This window comes from Sus scrofa, chromosome 6 (genome assembly GCF_000003025.6).
Source record: "Sus scrofa isolate TJ Tabasco breed Duroc chromosome 6, Sscrofa11.1, whole genome shotgun sequence".
Classification (NCBI taxonomy): Eukaryota; Metazoa; Chordata; class Mammalia; order Artiodactyla; family Suidae; genus Sus; species Sus scrofa.
In genome coordinates, this window is record NC_010448.4 from 39042704 (window position 1) to 39064072 (window position 21369).

Consider the following 21369-nt stretch of genomic DNA (forward strand, 5'->3'; position numbering starts at 1 on the left):
ATGACTATTTGTTTAAAACAAGTAGTTATAGTTATGGGGTCAACATACGTGAACTCCACCCAATTAAAAAATGAGCAGAAGACCTAAATAGACATTTCTCCAAAGAAGACATACAAATGTGCCATAGGCACATGAAAAGATGCTCAACAGCATCATTTGTTAGAGAAATGCAAACTAAAACTGCAGTGAGGTACCACCTCACACTGGTCAGAATGGTCATTATTTAAAAGTCTACAAAATACAAGTGCCGAGGATAAGAGAACACTTCTACAATGATAGTGGGAATGTAAGTTGGTTCAACCACTATGGAAAATAGTATGGGGATTCCTCAGTAAACTAAAAATAGAATCATCATATGATCCAGCAGTCCCTCCCCTGGACATATATCTGGATGAAACTACAAATCAAAAAGATTATGCATGCCTATGTTAGTAGCAGCACTATTCATAATAGCCAAGACATGGAAACAACATAAATATCCATGGACAGATGAATGGAATAAGAAGGTATTGTACATATATACAATGGAATACTACTTATCCATAAAAAGAATGAAATAATGTCATTTGCAGCAACATGAAGGAACTTAGAGATTACCACACTAAGTGAAATAAGTCAGAAAGAGAAAGACAAATACCTTACGATATCACTTATATATAAAATCTAAAATGTGTCGCAAATGATGCTATCTGTGAAATACAAAAAGACTCACAGACATAGAGAACAAACTTTTGATTTGCAATGGGGAGGGGGAGGAAGAGGGATGAATGGGGAGTCTGGGTTAGTAGAAGCAAACTGTTACATTTAGAATGGATAAACAACAAAGGCCTACTATGTATCACACGGAAATATAACCAATTTCCTGGGATAGACCATGATGAAAAATAATACTAAAAAAAAGAGTGTGTGTGTGTGTGTGTGTGTGTGTGTGTGTGTGTGTGTATATATATGTATATGTATATATGACTGAGTCACTTTGCTGTACAGCAGAAATTGGCACAATATGGTAAATCAACTGTACTTTAATTTTTTTAAATACATGAACTTCATGGTAACCATAATTCAAAAATGTATAATAAATCCACAAAAGCCAAAAAGAACAGAATTCAAGCATACTGCAAAAGAAAATCACCAAGCCATGTCAGAAAAAAATAAGAGTAAAAAATGAACAAAGAAATTCAAAAACAACTAGAAAACAAAAATTACAATGGCAATAAGTACATTCCCATCAATAATTCCTTTAAATGTCAACAAACAAATGTACAAATCAAAATACATAGAGTGGCTAATTGGATTTAAAAAAAAAAAAACCCGCAATATTCTGTCTACAAGAGATTCACTTCAGTGTGAAAGACACACAGAGACTGAAAGTAAGGGGATGAAAAGAGATATTTCATGCAAATAAGAATGACATAAAAGCAGGGAGAGCAATAATAATATTAGACAAATAGACTTTAAAACAAAGACCACAAAAAAAGACATAGAAGGGCATTATATGATGATAATGAATCAACAAAAGACAAGGACATTACACTTGTTTACAATATACATATCCAATATAGGAGCACCTAAATATATAAAACAAGTACTAATAGACATAAAAGGAGAAGTGGACAGGATTACAATACGGTAAGAGACATTAACACCCATTGACATCAATGGACAGATTATCCAGACATAAAATCCATAAAACAACAGAAGTCCTAGGTGATACAATAGAACAGCTGAACTTAACTGATATCTACAGGACACTACATCTTAAAAGAGCAGAATACACATTCTTTTCAAGTACTCATGACACACTCTCTAGGATAGACCACATACTAGGTCACAAAGAAGTCCTCAAAAAACTTAAGAGGATAGAAGTTGTATCATAAAGAATATTTTCTCTTTTTTTCTTTTTCTTCTTTTTTTTTTTTTTTTTTTTTTTTTTTTGCCGTGCCACAGCACACAGAAGTTCATGGGCCCAGGATTGACCTCAAGTCATGGCAGTGACAATGCCGAATCCTTAACCACTAGGCCACTGGGGAACTCCACAAAGCACATTTCTGACTACAGAGGTATGAAACTAGAAATAAACTACAGAAAGAAAAAGGAAGTTTTCTTGAGGTACAATGGATTAAGGATTTAGCATTGTCACTGCAGCAGCTTGGATCACTGCGATGGCATAGGTCCAATTCCTGGCCTGGAAACATCCATATGGCATGAGCATGTCAAAGAAAGAAAACAGAAAGACAGATAGGAGGGAAGGAAGGAAGAGAGGGAGGGAAGAAAGAAGGAAGAGAGACAGAGAAAGAAAGAAAGAAAGAAAGAAAGAAAGAAAGAAAGAAAGAAAGAAAGAAAGAAAGAAAGAAGGAAGGAAGGAAGGAAGGAAGGAAGGAAGGAAGGAAGGAAGGAAGGAAGGAAGGAAAGAGAGAGAGAGAGGGAGGGAGGGAGGGAGGGAGGAAGGAAGGAAGGAAGGAAGGAAGGAAGGAAGAAAGAAAAAGAAAGAAAGAAAGAAAGAAAGAAAGAAAGAAAGAAAGAAAGAAAGAAAGAAGAAAAATAGGAAAAGAACAAACACATGGATACTTGCTACTAAAAAAACAGTGGGTTTGGAGTTCCCATTGTGGCACATCAGAAACAAATCCAACTAGTATTAATGAGGATGCACATTTGATCCCTGGCCTTGCTTGGTGGTTTGGGATCTGGCATTGCTGCGAGCCGTAGTTTAGGTCACAAATGTGGCTTGGATCCCATGTTGCTGCACCTGAGGCTGTGTCTGCAGCTGCAGCTCTGATTCATCCCCTAGCCTGGGAATTTCCATATGCCCCTGGTGCCTCCCTAAAAAGGAAAAAATAGAATATAATGGGTCAATGATGAAATCAAAGAAGAAATCAGAAGATACTTCAAGACAAAAATGAAAATATTCCTTGACAAAAATCGATGAGATGCAGCAAAAACAATTCTAAGACGGAAGTTCATAGCATTAAAAACCCTCCTCAAGAAACAAGAAATATCTCAAAGAAAAAACCTAACCCACCACCTAAAAGAATTAGAAAACAAGCAAAGTCAGAAGAAGGAAGGAAATAATAAAGATCAGAGAGGAAATAAATAAAACAGAGATTAAAAAAAAAAACAGTAGGAAAGATCAATGAAACAAAGAGCTTATTTTTTTTGAAAAGAGAAACAGACAAAATTCTAGCCAGGCTTACCAAGAAGAAAAGAGAGAAGACCCAAATAAACAAAGTAAGAAATGGAAAGGAAGAATAACAACTAATACTATAGAAAACCAAAACAGTAAGATAATATTATGAACAGTTACATGGAAATGAATTTTACAACTTGAAAGAAATAGGCAAATTTCTAGAAACATACAGCCTGCCAAAACTGAGTCATGAAGAAATAGATACATTTTACAAACTGATCACTAGAATTGAAAAATAATTTTAAAAATAATTTTTAAAAAAATCTTCCCTACAAATAAAAGCCCAGGACCAGATGGCTTCACAGACAAATTCTACTCAACATACAAAGATGAAATTATACCAATCCTTTTAAAACTCTTCCAGAAGATTAAAGAAGAGTGAACACTCCCAAATGTATTGTAGGAGACCACTATCACCCTGACATCAAAAACAGACAAAGACACCAGAAAAAAGAAAATTACAGGCAAATATCTTTTATAAATATAGATGAGAAAACCATCAACAAAATATTAGCAAACAGAATCCAACAATACATAAAAAAGATCATATACTGTGATCAAATTGGATTCATTCCAGGGTCACAAGAATGGTTCAAATTAATCAATGTGATACACCATAAAAGGAAAAACAAAAACCACATTATCATCTTAATAGATGCCAGTAAATTTTTGGACAAAATTCAATATCCATTCAAGATAAAAAAAAAAAAAGGACTCCTCATCAAAGTAGGTATAGAAAGAACCTATCTCAACAAAACAAAGGTCATTTATGACAAGTCCACAGCCAACATAATACTCAATGGTCAAAAGCCAAAAGACTTCTGGCAAATTCAGGAATAAGATAAGGATGCCCATTCTTACCACTTCTGTTCAACACAGCATTGGAAGTCCTAGACAGAGCAATAAAACAAGAAAAATAAATAAAATATATCCAAATTGGAAGGGAAGAGGTAAAACTATCACTACTTGCAGATGACATGATACACTACACAGAGAATCCTAAATTTTCAAACTATCAGAACTAAAAAATGAATTTAAAAATGAAGCAGGACATGAAATTAAGATACAGATATCTGTTGCATTCTATACACTAATAATGAAATGTCAGAAAGATATTTTTTTCTAAAAAAATCCCTTTAAAATTGCATCCCAAAATACCTAGAAATAAACTTTGCCAAGGAGTTGAAAGATCTTTACACTGAGAACTATAAAACCTTAACAAAGGAAACTGAAAATGGTGCAAAGACATATAAAGACATCTTGTGCTTTTGGATTGAAAGAATTAATATTGTTAAAGTGTCCATATTACCCATAACAATCTGCAGATTTAATGCAATTTCTATCAAAACACTCATAACATATTTCACACAAGAACAATTCCTAAAATTTATATGGAACCACAAAAGAACCAGAATTGCCAAAGCAATCCTAAGAAAAAAGAACAAAGGTGGAAGTATAAACCTTCCAGATTTCAGACTATTCTACAAAGCTATAGTAATCAAAATGATGTGTTATCTGCACAAAAACAGACACATAGCTCAAAGGAACAGAATAGAGAGACTAGACTTAAACCCAAGCACCTATGACCAATTAATTTATGACAAAAAAAGCAAGAATATACAATGAAGAAAGGAGAGTCTCTTCAACAAATGGAGCTGGGAAAGCTACATGTAAAATAAATAAATTAGACATTCCTTTATACCAAATGGAAAAATAAACTAAAAATTTTTTGAAGACCCAAATGTAGGACATGACACCACAAAATGCCTTGAAGAGAATATATATTTCACCTATATTCTTCACCTTGAAGAGAATATAGGTGAAATATTCAGGCTCAGTAAAATAAATCAGACAGAAAAAGACAAATACTGTATGATATCACTTATATGTGGAATCTAAGAAACTAAACAAACTGGTTTATATAACAAAAAAGAAAGGAGTTCCCATTGTGTTTCATTGGCTTAAGAACCCAACAGTCTCCATGAGGATGTGGGTTCAATTCCTGGCCTTACTCAGGTGGATCAGCACTGCAGCAAGCTGCATCTGGCATTGCTATGGCTGTGGCATAGGTCAGCACCTGCAGATCTGCTTCAACCCCTAGCCCAGGGACTTCCATATGCCCACAGGTGTGGCCCTAAAAAGAAAAAAAAAAGGGGGGGGATTCACCAACTTTGAGAATAAACTAGTGGCTACCAGTGTGGAGAGGAGAGGAAAGTGGGCAGGGACAAAATAGGGGCAGGGTTTTAGGAGGTGCAAACTGCTATGTATAAAGTAAGTAAGCTACAGGGTATATCATACAGCATAGAGAATACGGCCAATATTTTATCCTAAGTATAAATGGAGTATAATCTAGGAGTTCCTGTCATGGCACAGTGGAAACTAATCTCAGTAGGAATCATGAGGTCGAGGGTTCAATCCCTGGCCTCACTTAGTCAGTTAAGGATCTGGTGTTGCCGGGAGCTGTGGTGTAGGTCACAGACACAGCTCGATCCTGAGTTGCTGTGGCTGTGGCATAGGCCGGCAACTGTAGCTCCGATTGAACCCCTAGACTGGGCCCCTCCATATGCTGCAGGTATGGCCCTGAAAAAAATTAAAAAATAAATAAATGAAGTATAATCTATAAAATTTTGAATCATTATCTATTACGCCTGAAACTAATATAGTACTGTAAATTAACTCTTATCTCAATAAAAATTTTTAAAAATATAAAGTAGTTGTCAAGGTCCCAAAAAAAGTGATTAGAGAGCCACATCACTACTCAATCCACATAGCTAATCTAATATTCACATTCTGTTGATGATTTCAGATCAGAAGGACACCCAGTTGCCATTGGGTTACATGTTTTCACTGGGTTCTGGAGAACTCTTCTGAATTTTGTTGTTCTCACAATGTTTGACCTAAGCCTTGGATTTAGAAAATGTCCAATAAATGTCCAAGGAAAGGAAGAAGGAAAAACAAAGCAAAAATTTTTGAGTAGGCAAAAGTTGGAGGGAGGGAGAACTAGAATGAGTCAAGTATATGGCATCTAGTCTGGTGATAAGTGTGGCTTCCTGACAGGGCCTTAGCTTAGAGTAATGTCCATCATCCGTGTCTCTCCATGCTTCCTGGACTCCAGGCACTGCCCACAGCCTGCACCCAGGTTACATTAGCTGCTGTAACTGATCTTGACTGTTTGTACTGACAACACCTCAGGATTTACCCCCAGGATTAACCCTTCACTATTAATGGATGGGGAACTCTAAATGTTCCTTGCATCTCATCTGGACAACTCTTAGGTATATCTCCAGAACTCCCTGTTGGAATTTAATCAAAGTTTCTCAGGGCCTTTTCTCAATAACTGAATTCTTGTGTGTCCTTTCTCTCCCTGCCCCAATTCCTTGTTCCTTTACTACTTTTTCCTTGCATCATTTCCAAATAAAACATGTTCATACAGATCCCCACTTTAAAGTCTTCTTCTGGTGAATCCAATCTAAGATGACAGCCTCATTAGAAGCTTCCCTTCAAGTACTGAAGCCTTCAAATAACTTCTCCTCTTGGCCATGTCTGAACTTTGGCAAACCCTGAGGGTCAAGTTAGCCTGAACAGTTGTGTTTTTATTTTATTTTATTTTATTTTTCTTTTCTTTTCTTCTTAGCGCCCCAACTAAGTTTCCAGGAAGTTCCCAGGCTGGGGGTCAAATCAGAGCTTCAGCTTCCAGCCTACACCACAGCCACAGCAATGCCAGATCCAAGCCACATCTGCAACCCACTACACTGCTAATGGCAACACTGGATCCTTAACCCACTAATAAAGGCCAGGGATTGAACCCACATCCTCATGGATACCAGTTGGGTTTGTAAACTGCTGAGCTGCAACAGGAACTTCCTGAGCAGATTGTTAAAGACTTCATCTCATCCTTCCTCAGCCTACAGCATCTACTACATGAGTATTGGGAGTAGGGCTTGATTTTTTTAAGTCCCATGCTCAGAATATTTTTAGGAAATTGCCAAAATGTCCCTCTTCAAAGTATTTCATCACATATCAGAAAGTTCCAATCGGACAAATTCAGGATAAAGCATACATCAAAATAGAACTTTTATGCATAGGTAGAAAAAAAACAGTAACTGACATTGATTTAGACCATCTAGAATGCCAGACCCTGTGTGAAGCAACCGTGTTTATTCCTGCTGCAACCCTGAGAAGAATATACTTATTATCAAACACCTTCCTTTTCCAGATGATGAGCCTAGAACCTAACCACTAAGAAGTCCACCACAGGACCTATGGTTTCCATTTTAAGAGACATTGCAGCTGGCAGAGCCCTCCTTTTGGGACTGGGCTATAGCCATACCTGGGCAGGCTTAGAAAAAAATAGCGTGCTCCCTCAGCAGTAGCTGATTCTGATGCTCTGTCTTACAGGACAGGTTGTAGCAGGGGACAGAAGCATTGGTTGGTGAGGAAACAGAAGCCCACCTCTCACCAACTAACTCAAAATGGCTATGTGCTCAGAAGTTCCTTCTGGGACCCCACCTCCCACCCCAAGGAAGAAAGAAAAGAAGATTTGATAAGGTGCCTCCATTTTGGAGAAGGCTAGACTTGCCTACTCATAACTGGTAGAAAAATTCCAACCTTAGCGAGGTGAAAAATAAGTGCCTACCAGCACAGAATGGGTCCCAATAGCATGTAGCAAGATTTGCATAGCTATGGTTTCTGGGGCACTGGTGGCATGCCAGGGCTAAAGCTCAGTCCTTTCTCTCACTTAATCCTGGCAACAGCCCCATCCATATTCTATTCTTACTTCCTTGTAGCCGAATAGAAGATGGGAAAACTTTAGAGAAGTTAAGACCTTTGCCCATAGTCATGATCTTGGATTGGAACTGAGGTGTTTCTGACTATGCTCTTTACTACACAGTACTACCAGTGAAGGTTACCAGGAGGCTATAGAGCTTGAGCTGGTCAGGAGGACTCTCTTGGGGGTGGGACCTTGTATGTCCTGCCCTGACCTTGCAGAGGAGAAAAGGAGAAAGAGGAGGCATGACTCAGAGCCTCCTGCCAGACTCCTGCAGTGCGGCTTGCTGCTCCCTCCCTCCCTCCCTCTCGGGATGGTCCTGTGTCATGGTGTCATGATTACTACCTTCCTGTCGTCATCACTGCTGCTATTAATAACACATGAATAATTCAAAGTGTAAACCTTGAGGCACCTGGCTCCTTCCTGCCCTGGGGGAGCTGCCAAAATAGCTCACTCCCAGCAGCCCACAGAGCTGCTCAAGGAGAGCAAGAGATGCACATGGAAGAAGCATTCATTTCTTCAAACTGGTTACATTTCATTCCTCCAGTTTGATTCAGTCTCCTTCTCACCAGTGAAAGTTCCCTCGAGCCCTAAGTCAATGAGTAAAAGAAATGGTGTTGGATGACACTGACCTCCACTTCAAAGCATGTCAGCTGATTTCTTTTCCTCTTTTTTTCCAGATGAGATTTTCCCATGGCTGGATGGGCCTGAGAGGAGTTTCTGGGTGGCAAGGATCAGATGTCCATCAGAGAGACAAAGCTCTGAGAGGCAGTCCTGGGTGGTCATGGGTGGTCCTCTGTGGCCTTTCCTGGCCAGCTCTGAGGTGGAGACATCTCGTAGAAGCTGTGCCTTTTGGACAAGAAGCCATGTGAAGTAGTTCCTGTTGTGGCACTGTGGAAACGAATCCGACACTAGTCGGACGATGTGAGTCCGATCCCTGGGCCTCACTTAGTGGGTTAAGGTTCCATTGTTGCCATGAGCTATGTGTAGGTTGCAGATATGGCTCAGATCCCGAGTTGCTGTGGCTGTAGTGTACAGTGTTGCAACTCTGATTTGACCCCCAGCCTGAGAACTTCCATAGCCACAGATACTGTCCTAAAAAAGCAAGAAAAAAAGAAAAAAGCCATATGAAGAAGCATGGGGGACTTTACATTCTCCAGTTACCAGCCCCATAAGCTGACTAACCAGCCTAGTTTGCCCACAACTATTCTAGTTTTAACCCTGAAAATCTCACATTCTCTAGGAAACTATGCAGACGGAGACAGGCCAGGACAGAGCCCAGGGCAGCACAGACTCATGAATGAATGAATGTGCAGAGGGAAAATCCACTCTTTGGGAAAGATTTTGACTTGAAATCTTAAAACTAAACCAAACCTAGCCATTTTCAATTATTGTGACTGTGTGTTTGGTGGGGCGAGTGTTGACTTACACACTCTGCCACTAGGAATGCAATTGGTATGTACTAGACTTCTTAAAAATGTTTGAATTTTCTTAAGAAACTTTCTTATATGGCTCACTTAAAAAGCGAATAGAGGAGTTCTTGTTGTGGCTCAGAAGGTTAAGGACCTGACATTGTCTCTGTGAGGATGTGGGTTCAATTTCTGACCTCACTCAGTGGGTTAAGTATCCAGTATTGCTGCGAGCTGCAGCAGCAGATGCAGCTTGGATCCCGCGTTGCTGTGGCTCTGGTGTAGGCAAGCAGCTGCAGCTCCAATTCTACTCCTAGCTTGGGAACTTCCTTATGCCACAGGTGTGGCTGTAAAATAATAAAAAAGAGGAGTTCCCGTCGTGGCGCAGTGGTTAACGAATACGACTAGGAACCATGAGGTTGTGGGTTCGGTCCCTGCCCTTGCTCAGTGGGTTAACGATCCGGCGTTGCCGTGAGCTGTGGTGTAGGTTGCAGACGCTGCTCGGATCCCGCGTTGCTGTGGCTCTGGTGTAGGCCGGTGGCTACAGCTCCGATTTGACCCCTGGCCTGGGAACCTCCATATGCCGCGGGAGCGGCCCAAAGAAATAGCAAAAAAAAAAAAATAATAATAATAAATTTAAAAAAATAAATAAATAAAAAAGAAGAAAAAGAAGCTAATGGAAACTCTGACACAAATCTTGGTTCTATAGTTTGTTCCTATTCCTCAAAATATTATAAAAGAAAAAAGAGAAACAAAGGAAACAGGTCACTGATCAAAATATAAAATTATTAAAATCATAGTTCTTCCATTCATGAGCATTTTTTTTTTTGGTTAAGAAGCATCTTGTTTTCTATACATGTATCTTGTATTCTTTCTATACCTGTATCTTGTATTCTTGTATACAATAGCTAAATAAACTGTACATATAGTATGAATCTAAATTTATAAATAAATATTGAAAATATATACATATACATGGTAATATATTAGAAAAAGACTAGAAGAAATACACCAAAAAATAAATATTTAAACAATGCCTCCTTGAGATGACTTTGATGTTTTAAATGAAAGTGCAGGTTTTCTTATTCTTATTATTGAAATTCCAGTGGAAAGAATTCTCAGTCTAATGTCAAGAAATTATATAACTTTGAACAAGCATAAATTCTGAAATCTAAAAATAAAAATTATCAATACTGGAGTTCCCATTGTGGCTCAGCATTAATGAACCCAACTAGGATCCATGAGGATATGGGTTTGATCTTAGCCTCACTCAGTGGTTAAGGATCAGGCATTTTGGAAAGCTGCAGTGTAGGTCACAGATGTGGCTTGGATCTGGTATGGCTGTGGCTGTAGCATAGGCCGATAGCTGCAGCTCCAACTTGACACCTGGCCTGGGAAATTCCATATGCCATGAGTGTGGCCCTAAAAAAAAAAAAAAAAATTCAAACCACTATATGTTTCTAAAACTGATTATATACGTATATATGTATGTATTTTGGAGTGCCATCACATATAATTGTGAGAGGAGATGGAAGAGGTATAAATCTCTCTAATTCATGAACATAGAAACCGTGACTCAGAGAGGCCAAGCAACCTGCCCGGATGTCAGCAGCTCACAGGTATGACCTCGGCCCAGTGATCATCTAGGCCCAGGTGACACCTGGCAGGAGCAGACCTCAGGTATCCTGACACTCAGCTCTGTGTCCTCTGTGACAGTTTGCCTTTTCAGACTTTGAGGGCACATGTCCCTTCTTATCAGCTAGAATCTTTCTAGCTGTTGTGTCCAGCATGCCCAGCACAGTTCCTGTTTTTGCCTATTATTCTAGCATAATTATTAGAAGCACCCTTTGTACTCTCAGGAATAGTTCACTGTGGAACATAAGATATCTGGCATCCTTTTTTTGCTATTTCTTTGGGCCACTCCCGTGGCATATGGAGGTTCCCAGGCTAGGGGTTGAATCGGAGCTGTAGCCATTGGCCTACGCCAGAGCCACAGCAATGCGGGATCCAAGCCGCGTCTGCGACCTACACCACAGCCCATGGCAACGCCGGATCCTTAACCCACTGAGCAAGGGCAGGGACCGAACCCGCAACCTCATGGTTCCTAGTCGGATTCGTTAACCACTGCGCCACGACGGGAATTCCTGGCATCCTTTTAAGGAGTGTATCAATCTTCAAATTTTTGTCATGATTTCACAAAGTTGCCCTTATGTGTAGGATGTGTAGGCAATGATCTCCTGTCCTCATTCCTGGTGTGTGCAATCTTAAGCTTTGAGCACTGGTTGTCATTCTGAAGAGATTTTCTCCCTTCAGCTGTGTCATGATGAATCAAAGATACTGCAAAGAGCAGAACTCTCAGGAACTCAGATAAAATGTGGCTGAAGTCAGCCCACAGTCATCTGTTGAGTTTGGAGGCTTAGCAGGGCCCAGGAAAATGCCTGCTGTGAGCTAAGAGATCCTAAGTGGGCCCTGATTTTTTTTTCTTGTGTTCTTTCAACAGTCACATATTCAATAAGTGGTTATTGAAGACCAGGTAACTGCCAGCCTTGGGCATAGAACAAGAATCACAGAGAAAGGATGCCTGTGCTCATGGCATTGATACTCTAGTGGAGATTTCGGCAACTCATGAGAAATATACATGAATACATGCAAGAATTAACATAAATAGGTGCTGTGTTAGCATATAACAGTTGCTAATCTATTTCAAAATAGTTGTCAGAGAAGGTCTCAAAGAGGAAAGGTTTTTATGGTATAACCCAAAAGATGATAAAGAGCTAAACATGGAAAGATGTGAGTTAGAAAAGATCCTACTCACACAGGAATATCAAGTGCAAAGGCCCTGGGGTGGGAAAGGCCTTTGAAGACTGAAAGAAAGCTGGTGTGCTGGACTGAAGTGAGCAAAGTAGAGAGAGACTTGAAGCGGGGGGCTGAAATTTCAGGCTGGGACAGTCAAACTAGAATTTGTGAGGATGTGGCACTCAGTGCAATAAAAAATCTTTGAGGTGCGAGGTGATGTGAACAGGTCACTCTGGCTACTATGAAAAAGATGCACTGCAGAAGGACAAGTGTGAATGTAGCAGAGGAGACGGGGCAGACAAATGCAGAGGTCCAGGTGAGAGAGTGATGCTCTGGGTAAGAGGTGTTGCAATTAAGACAAAGAATCATGAGGAGGTTCAAGGCTGAATATAAATACAATTTGAACATTAAAACAAAGTGGAGGGAGTTCCCGTCGTGGCGCAGTGGTTAACAAATCCGACTAGGAACCATGAGATTGCGGGTTCGATCCCTGCCCTTGCTCAGTGGGTTAAGGATCCGGCATTGCTGTGAGCTGTGGTGTAGGTCACAGACGCGGCTCGGATCCCGCGTTGCTGTGGCTCTGGCGTAGGCTGGCGGCTACAGCTCCGATTTGACCCCTAGCCTGGGAACCTCCATATGCTGCGAGAGCGGCCCTAGAAAAGGCAAAAAGACAAAAAAAAAAAAAAAAAAAAAGTGGAGGATGTTGAAAGACGAGCAGAAAGACAAATAACCAAAAATTACATTTAAGTTTCTAACTTGAGTCAGTGGTAGATAAGGTGTTATTCTCTGAGATATGATAGGAAGAAGAGGTAGATGTTGAGGTGTGAGCAGGAGTAGGCGAGGCAATTAAGAAGTCGTGATTGAGGTTCACCCACTATGTTGGGGTTCCTCCAGAACATCTAAATGGAGATATCGAAGAGATGGTTGGAAATGCAAGAGTGGAGTTCAAAGAAGAGGCCTCTGCTGGGGACATAAATGTGAAAAGTATTGGTCTCTATTGAAGACAAGATGGTGAAACTTCTCAAGAAGGAGCAAGCAGCACTTGTGTTGAAAGTTATAGAGAGGATGAAAAATCAAGTATAAGAATCTTATCTGTGGATTTAGCAAAAGTAGAGGCTGTTGGTGACCTTGATGAGAGCAATGTCCCTGGAGTTATAGGGGAAAATGCACATTGGGGAAGCTTGCAGAGTGAATGAGAGTGCTTTTCCAGCAATGTGGCAGACTAACTAAAATTATTTTTTGACATCTATTCCAAAACAACCTCCCCCCACTGCCCCAAACACACACACTCCTATAATGATGGCAAACATGTTTTTAAATTCATAGCTGAAGTCACATAAAGACAAATACTCAAAAAATGAAACCAAAGCAGAAGCTAAAAACTAAAGTTAAAATCTCACACTGCCAGTCTCATTGGCCATAGAGTCTGTCAAATATCAATGTCAGTGTCTTCACTATCAAACTCCACACTCACCTTCACTTTCAAGAGGCCCAGCTAAACAAATGGGCCCTCTAGCTCAATATTCTTATCCCAAATTACGGCATTTACGGCTATAAATTCTAAAAACAACAAAAATAAAACTTTATATATACAGGTACATATATATATATATATACACACACATATAAATAATATACATCTATACACACACACATATGTACACGCATATATATAGTCCTCTTTTTTTATTATCCTCTGTTAAAGGACCCCATAATGCTACTTTTACCAAGAATCATGAAGAGTTTTTAGTGGAATAGTCCTGCTAGACTCAACCTTTCTCATCTCCATAGGCCTCAAATATGAGTCCCTGAGTTCCTGGGATGGAAGGTATTCAAGCTAACAAGTAGCACATAGCATTCAGAATGTCCCTCCTATAAAGTAATAAAGAACATGAAGTTTTTTTCCTGAGATGATGTTTCTATGCCTGGCTTGCTCTTCCCTAAGGTGAGTACTCTAACAAAAGCTATTTTGTGCTTTGGAAAATGGTCTCCAAGGGAGCTTACCCAATAAGTTTATCAGTCAGTCTTGGATTGCAGCTGTGAGCAGTGCTTAGGTTCAGGCCCCAGTTATACTAAAATATCTTTATATAGAGGACACATGTGCATATAAGTTTATTTATTTTGTATGTTTATAATTTGTACTCTACTCATTTTTTAAAGGATGAGATGAATTCAAATGCATATAAATGTGTGCATGTATGTGTGTGTATATATGTATATATGTACACAAATATATATGCTTTTTAGTTTGAGGGAGAAAACAAAAAATACATGCAAAAGTAGAACCAGGAGTTCCCTCATGGCTCAGTGGATAAAAGATCTGATGTTGTCCCTGCTGTGGCTCTGGTTATGCAAGTTTAATCTCTTCCACATGAGCAGCGTGCAGACAAATTTTTTTTAAGTGGCATCAGAATTGAGATCATTTCTATAGTTGTGGAAATTCTTGGCAGCCAAAAACAAAAACAAGCTCAGGTGCATAGTTCTCATTATCTTTTCCCAGGGAGTGTACCTGTATAAGATAAAGACTTGACAATGATTACACCAATCACAAGAAAAAGGATAACAATCTTCCAAAATGTTTTGATACTTATATTATGCAGTTAAAATGTGAAAGACTTCATATACCATTTATGCCTGGAATCCCAATAATAATCTTCTAATTTTGCTGATGGATTATTCTGGCAATACTTTAGCAGCTCCAACTTCCAGATGGAAGAATATGAATGTTCATTTGTTTATGTGACCCTCTTGGAACTGTGTTAAAATAAAAATCATCTGTTCAAAAGAAATAACAGCAAAGAGAACTGGAGCACCACAAATAAAATTATCGACAAATTTCTAGAAGACAAATAGTCTTATGGAACATGTTAATGAAATCAGCAGAGAATGCTGCATTCTAGAAAAGATGCTGGGGTGTAGTGAAGGTGAGAACCACTCTGCCCTCCAGCACTCTGGACAGGACCCAGGCTTAGAGTCCCCAGATACAACTGAGGTGAGGGCAAGAAGGGGTTGGAATTGGGGGAATTCATTGGAAGTCTGTACTACCACAACAGTCACCACTGTCCCCAGAGAAGGATGCTCAAAAAGTGCCTTTTCTCTAAAGACATTGAAAAAATATGTGAATAACAGGAAGGTCTTTTGTGTGGAAAATGGTATCCCAGAGTGAAGCCCTTCTCATTCTGGCAAAGAAGGATTGCAGTCTGAAGCCTGACACTAAGCACTCTTCCCCATACCATACAGAGCTCCTAAGTACAAATGAGAGGTCATCCAAGGATCTCCAAACACTTGGGGAGAGGCAGCAACATGGAAGGGAAATGTCAAAATATATAAATAGAAAACATGACTGTAGAGAAAACAGACAAGTTAGGGAATAAACAGTTATTCAACAAGAAAAAAAATTATTATAACAAAATAAAAAAGATTTCAATTGGTAAATTAAGTACAAATAACAGCAAATAATGGAAAATATAGAAAGTAAAGATAGACGTTCCTGCTGTGGCACAGTTGCTTAAGAATCCAACTGCAGGGAGTACCAGTTGTGGTGCAGCAGAAATGAACCTGACTAGTACCCATGAGGATGCAGATTCAGTCTCTGGTCTCACTCAGTGGGTTAAGGATCCAGCGTTGCTGTGATTTGTGGTATAAGTCACGGACACGGCTCAGACCCTGCATTGCTGTGGCTCTCCTGTAGGCTGGCAGCCTACAGCTCCAGTTCAGTCCCTAGCCTGGGAATTTCCATATGCCTCAAGTGCGGCCCTAAAAAGAAAAAAAAAAAAAAATCCAACTGCATTGTGTAGGTGTGTGAATTAAAGGATCCAGTATCACCAAGGCTGCAGTGTAGGTCACAGAGGCAGATTGGATTCAACCCTTGGCCCTGAAACTTCCATGCAGCCATTAAAAAAAAAAAAAAAAGCAAAGAAAGATAATCTTCCAGAATAAAGACAGAGAAGACCAAAAAAATAGAGAAGAAATCCAGAAGATTCAACATCTAACAGAAGCTCCAGAAGAAGAGAATAGAGAAAATGGATGGAAGGAATTTATCAATAAATACTAGAAGAGACCTTCCTAGAGCTAAAAGTCTTGAATTTCAGATTGAAAGGACTGCTTGGACCACCAAGATGCTAATTCTGGGCACATTCTCCTACCCCACTATGAGAGAACTCCGCCTACCTTGTTCGTCACCATAATTTTAGCACCTTAGAACACTGCCTGGCACTTCTGAATGAATAAATAAATGAATTATATGTTTTTAATAATATAAACATTGCTTTTTAAATTTCAATAATGTAAACACTGTTGGACAAAGAATGGGAGACTTGATTGAGGTGGAAAGATATATTAAAATAGTATAACTTTCAGAGGTCAAAGGAAAATTGTAGCTGATGGAAAGTAAAACAGGGAGGAGTGAGGATGGAGAGGTGAAGAGGTAGAGGAGATGTTAGGGTGCTGAGATTCTTGTAAAAGGGAGAGGGAATAGTAATAACATTTAAATATATTGTTTAAAGTTAAATTACTTCAAGTAGTATACTATGAATATTTGTGTATAAGTCTTTGTGCAAACATATGTTTTAATTTCACTGGGTAAATTTTCTAGGAAATGTTTTCTTTAGGCAGAAAACAAAACAGTGGAGCAATGAGGTCCTTCTGTGTAGCACAGGAAACTATATCCAATCACTTGTGATAGAACATGATAAAAGATAATATAAGAAAAAGATATGTGTGTGGGGGGGTGTATAACTGGGTCACTTTGCTTTACAGCAGAAATTGACAAAACATTATGTCAAGTATTATAAAAATTTTTTTAAAGTTCGATTTTCTTCTGTTAAAAAAAGAAAGAAAACAAAGCATTGGTTGGTTATGGCAGAGGATAGGAGTGAGTTTTGACTTATACAGTGAGAACTTTTCTAGGTGATAGAAATGTTCAACAACTAGTCTGTGATTGTGGTTACACAACACAATACTAAAATCATTGAAATGTACACATACAGTTTTATGGTATATAAATTATATCTCAATAAAGCTATTTCAAAAATATAGTGTGTAAAGCTCCTAGAAGAAAATAATAGTGGAATATCTTTGTTATTTGCTTATAGGCAACTATTTCACAGAAAGCAATAATAAATTACAAATTAATTTTAATCAAAATTAAAATCTGCTCATCAAAATATATAATTAAGGACATGAATAAATAAGACATAGACTGGGAGAAGATATTTGCAAAACATATGTTTGTCAAAAGCCTATTGGGTGTTCCCATAGTGGTGGCAGCAGAAACGAATCTGACTAGGAACCATGAGGTTGTGGGTTCTGTCCCTGGCCTCGCTCAGTGGGTTAAGGATCCAGCGTTGCCATGAGCTGTGGTATAGATTGCAGACTCGGCTCAGATCTGGCATTGCTGTGGCTCTGGCGTAGGCCCCCAGCATCAGCTCCGATTCGACCCTTAGCCTGGGAATCTCCATATGCCATGGGTGCAGCCATAAAAAGACAAAAAGACAAAAAAAAAAAAAAAAAGCTTATCTTTCCTGCAATCTAAAAGTAAAAAGAGGAGTTCCTGTCATGGCTCAATGGTTAATGACACTGACTAGGATCCATTAGGACATGGGTTCAATCACTGCCATTGCTTAGTGGGTTAAGGATCTGGTGTTTCCATGAGCTGTGGTGTAGGTTGCAGATGAGCCTTGGATCCCACGATGCTGTGGCTGTGGTGTAGGCTGGCAGCTGCAGCTCCAATTTGACCCCTAGCCTGGAAACTTCAATACAACTGGATGAAGCCCTAAAAAGCAAAAATAAAAATAAAAAAGAAAAGAAAAAGAAACATGAAAAAAGTAAATGGGTAAATTATCTGATTACACACTTCACAAAAAAATATATGAATGTCAATAAACACATGAAAAAGTACTTAATGTATTTAATGTGTTAGATGATATTAGTTATCAGGAAAATAAAAATTAAAACTATAATGAGATACCACTACATGCCTATCAGAATAACTAAAATTTAAAAGAATTACAATGGATTCTGTTTGTATGAATTATAGGACAGGGAAACTCTGAGCAGTGGTTGTATCTGTGGTGGGAGTATGGCAGAGATTGACTAGGAAAAGGCAGAAACACTCTAGGGCAATGTGAAGTTCTGTATCTTGACAGAGGTTCGCAATATTCAGGAATATGCATTCATCAAAACTCATACAAGGATACACTTAAGAATCGTGCAGTTCATTTTTTTGTAAACTTTATTCCAAAAAGAGAAAGAAAAAAAGGAACTATAAAATATACTAAATTCTGAATAAATATTATATGCTAGAGTGGTTAGAGGTAGAGCATACTGATGTCTCAACTTAGGTGTTCAGCAGAACTTGAAGAAACATTGTAAATCAATTGCACTTTAACAAAAAATATTTTAAAAATAAGAGATTTGTGATAAAAGCTAATGTAGTAAAATGTTAATGGCAAATTCTAAGTGATTTGAGTATGAACCTTCATTTTAAAGTCTTTCCACTTTCATGTATGTTTGAGAAGTGTCATACTAAAATTTCCAAAAAAAAAATAAAATCAATGGAAAGACTAAAAAATTTATGAAATATGGAAAAGAGGAAAAGGTGGGTCATAAGTGAAATAAACCCTTATTTCTCATTATGGAAAGTTAATATATATTAGTCTGAATTTAATAAATCAATAAATAGATACGTGTTCATGTTATTTAGAGCACTGGAGGTAAAGAACAAAGGACAGAAAACAGAAACAGTTTAAAGAAATTATCCCTGCGACGTGAAATGAAGAGGTGTGTTCATTAATCTTGCTTAACATAATCTTTCTTTTGATTTTTTATAATACGATGCTCTACTTTGATCAAAAGAACATGCACAAAATATCTCTGAGTCCACAGACACATTTGTCAGCTAGAGGATTGCTGGAGACCTTGGCTTTCTCTGCCCACTCACTGGGGCTGCAGTGATTAATGATCTTGAGGAGTGTCACTGCTGGAAGGTATTCAGGATCAGAACCACTTTCTTCTTGTGTCAAGTTTGAACTCCATGGCTGCCTGGTGCCTACCAGGTGAAGTGGACAGATGAATGTGTTCAGATCAATCTCAGGATGGACTATTCTTGATGTTTGGAACACAAGTGCTCGTAGACAAAGTATACAATGAGTTTTAATTGATTCCCAAGTTCTTCCCTCATTTCCAAAATAAAATAGGTCAACAACATGGCAATTTGGAAGTTAATATTCTTCTCAAAGGAAAGCCATGTGAATAACCAAAGTGCATTCCACTTGATTCTAATAGTAGATTTAACCTTACTACACTGGGAAATATTAACTCTATAATCTGAATGGTCTGCTTCTATACTTGACGGCTTCTTGCCCCCTGCTCTGTGGCACTAAAAGTTGGAGATTCTTTGGTTACAAAGACTTTAAGTCCAGTGCTGTGGATTGAGAATAGCTACCTTCAATCGAAACCAGGAGCTACATTTCCATGGACAGTCGCCATTTATACACTCATCCATCCATCCACTCATAACTTTATCCAACAAATCTGGGGCATTCATTCTAGGAGTTCAAAAAATTTCTGTGTACAAAATAGTCAAATCTCTGCCCTTGTGTAGCTCAGTTTCATTTAAATGTCATAAACTAAATTATCAGGGTAACCCAAGGAGAGGAGGTATAGTGACAAGAGAAAGCCTCCTTGGGGAGGTAGCATTTGAGATAGACCAGAAGAACGTCAAGAATTCAGCTATGTGGAGAACATGAGGTTTCCTCCATTACAGATAGAGGAAACAACACAAAGCTCTGAGTTGAGAAAGAATTTGGCATATTTATAAACCAAGTGAAGGTCATTACAGATGGATTTTAGAGCAGTAGGAGATGAGATGGAGCAGAAGGCCAAGGACAGATCTTAGACGATCGAGTAGGTCATAGTAAGGAATTTGGATTTATATTTTTAAAAGATGACTCAGATTTTTTGTGAATAATGAACTATAGGAAAGTATGAATAAAAGCTGAAGACATTTTTAGTTATTTAGGAAGAAGTAACGATGCTCTGAAAGCAAATAGTGGAAGAGATGCAAGATTCAAGATGCTATGGTACTTTATTTTTCCAATATTTTTTTCCCAAACTTGCCTGTGATACAGGCTAGGACCTGGGACCTGGAACCTTTGCTACAGTGGCTGCAATGCTTGCGCCTGAACAAATATCCCCCCAAGAAACAAAATACAAAGAAACTATAAAGGACTAAAAATAACTGCATGCATGTGCAGTTGGGGCCAATTATGGGCATGAAGACGCAAAATCAAAACAAAACAAAAACCCTAACTCCCACTTCTGAAGAGCCAAGAGCAAAAGCAGTGTATATGTCCCTGGCACACAACACCATAAAAGGGGTAGGCAGACCACCTAAGCCACCCCTCTGGCCTGACCCCTGGACCAGTTCTTACCCTGACTTCATGAAAGGAAACAGCTCACCACTGCCTCCAGTGAGTGAGCAAGCAAGGAAAGCTGTTGTTTGTTATTGCTCCCCCTTGCTACAGCAGGGGTCCCAGTAAAATCTTTCCTGATTTTCCTGTCTTGCCTATTATCAATTTTTATTGATTAAGAAAGCCCAAGAACCCAGATCAGTATCACCTGAACTTTGTATTTTGTACACTGGGATTCACGTTTCTCTGTGTGGTGCTTTCTCCAGTAAAATCCCCTCCAGTGTTCTTTGGGACCATTCTGAGAGGAGGTATTAGTCTATGAAATATTCAGGCAACATATAGCTTGTCTGAAACTAAAGTTTGGCTGAAGGACTCGTCATCCTTATTCAGAAAGTGTTTTATGCCTTCTATATGGAATCCCACTTCAAAGGAACCACCTGGGCCTTATCAACCTTTGATCAGACACTGGGCCCCTCTCCATCTCTTAGCTCTGCTTTTGTCTCTTGGCCACATGCTTAAGCAAGTCTGCTCCAGAAATCTTAGAGCTCATGATACATTCTTAAGACAAGATAGATTGCTTTTCCAATGGTTCCAGAAAAAGTTATGGGTTTGGCCCTTATTAGACTGACCTCTTTAACACGTCTATCTCTGAACAACAGCAGGGATGGTATAGCTATTGGCTAGGCTTGAGTCAACTGTCAACTGCTCAAGCCAGAGCTAAAAGAATGGAACCAGTCACCTGAACCACACTGTTGGAGACTGACAAGAGGATGAGGATGATTCTTTAAGGAAAGCCAAGAT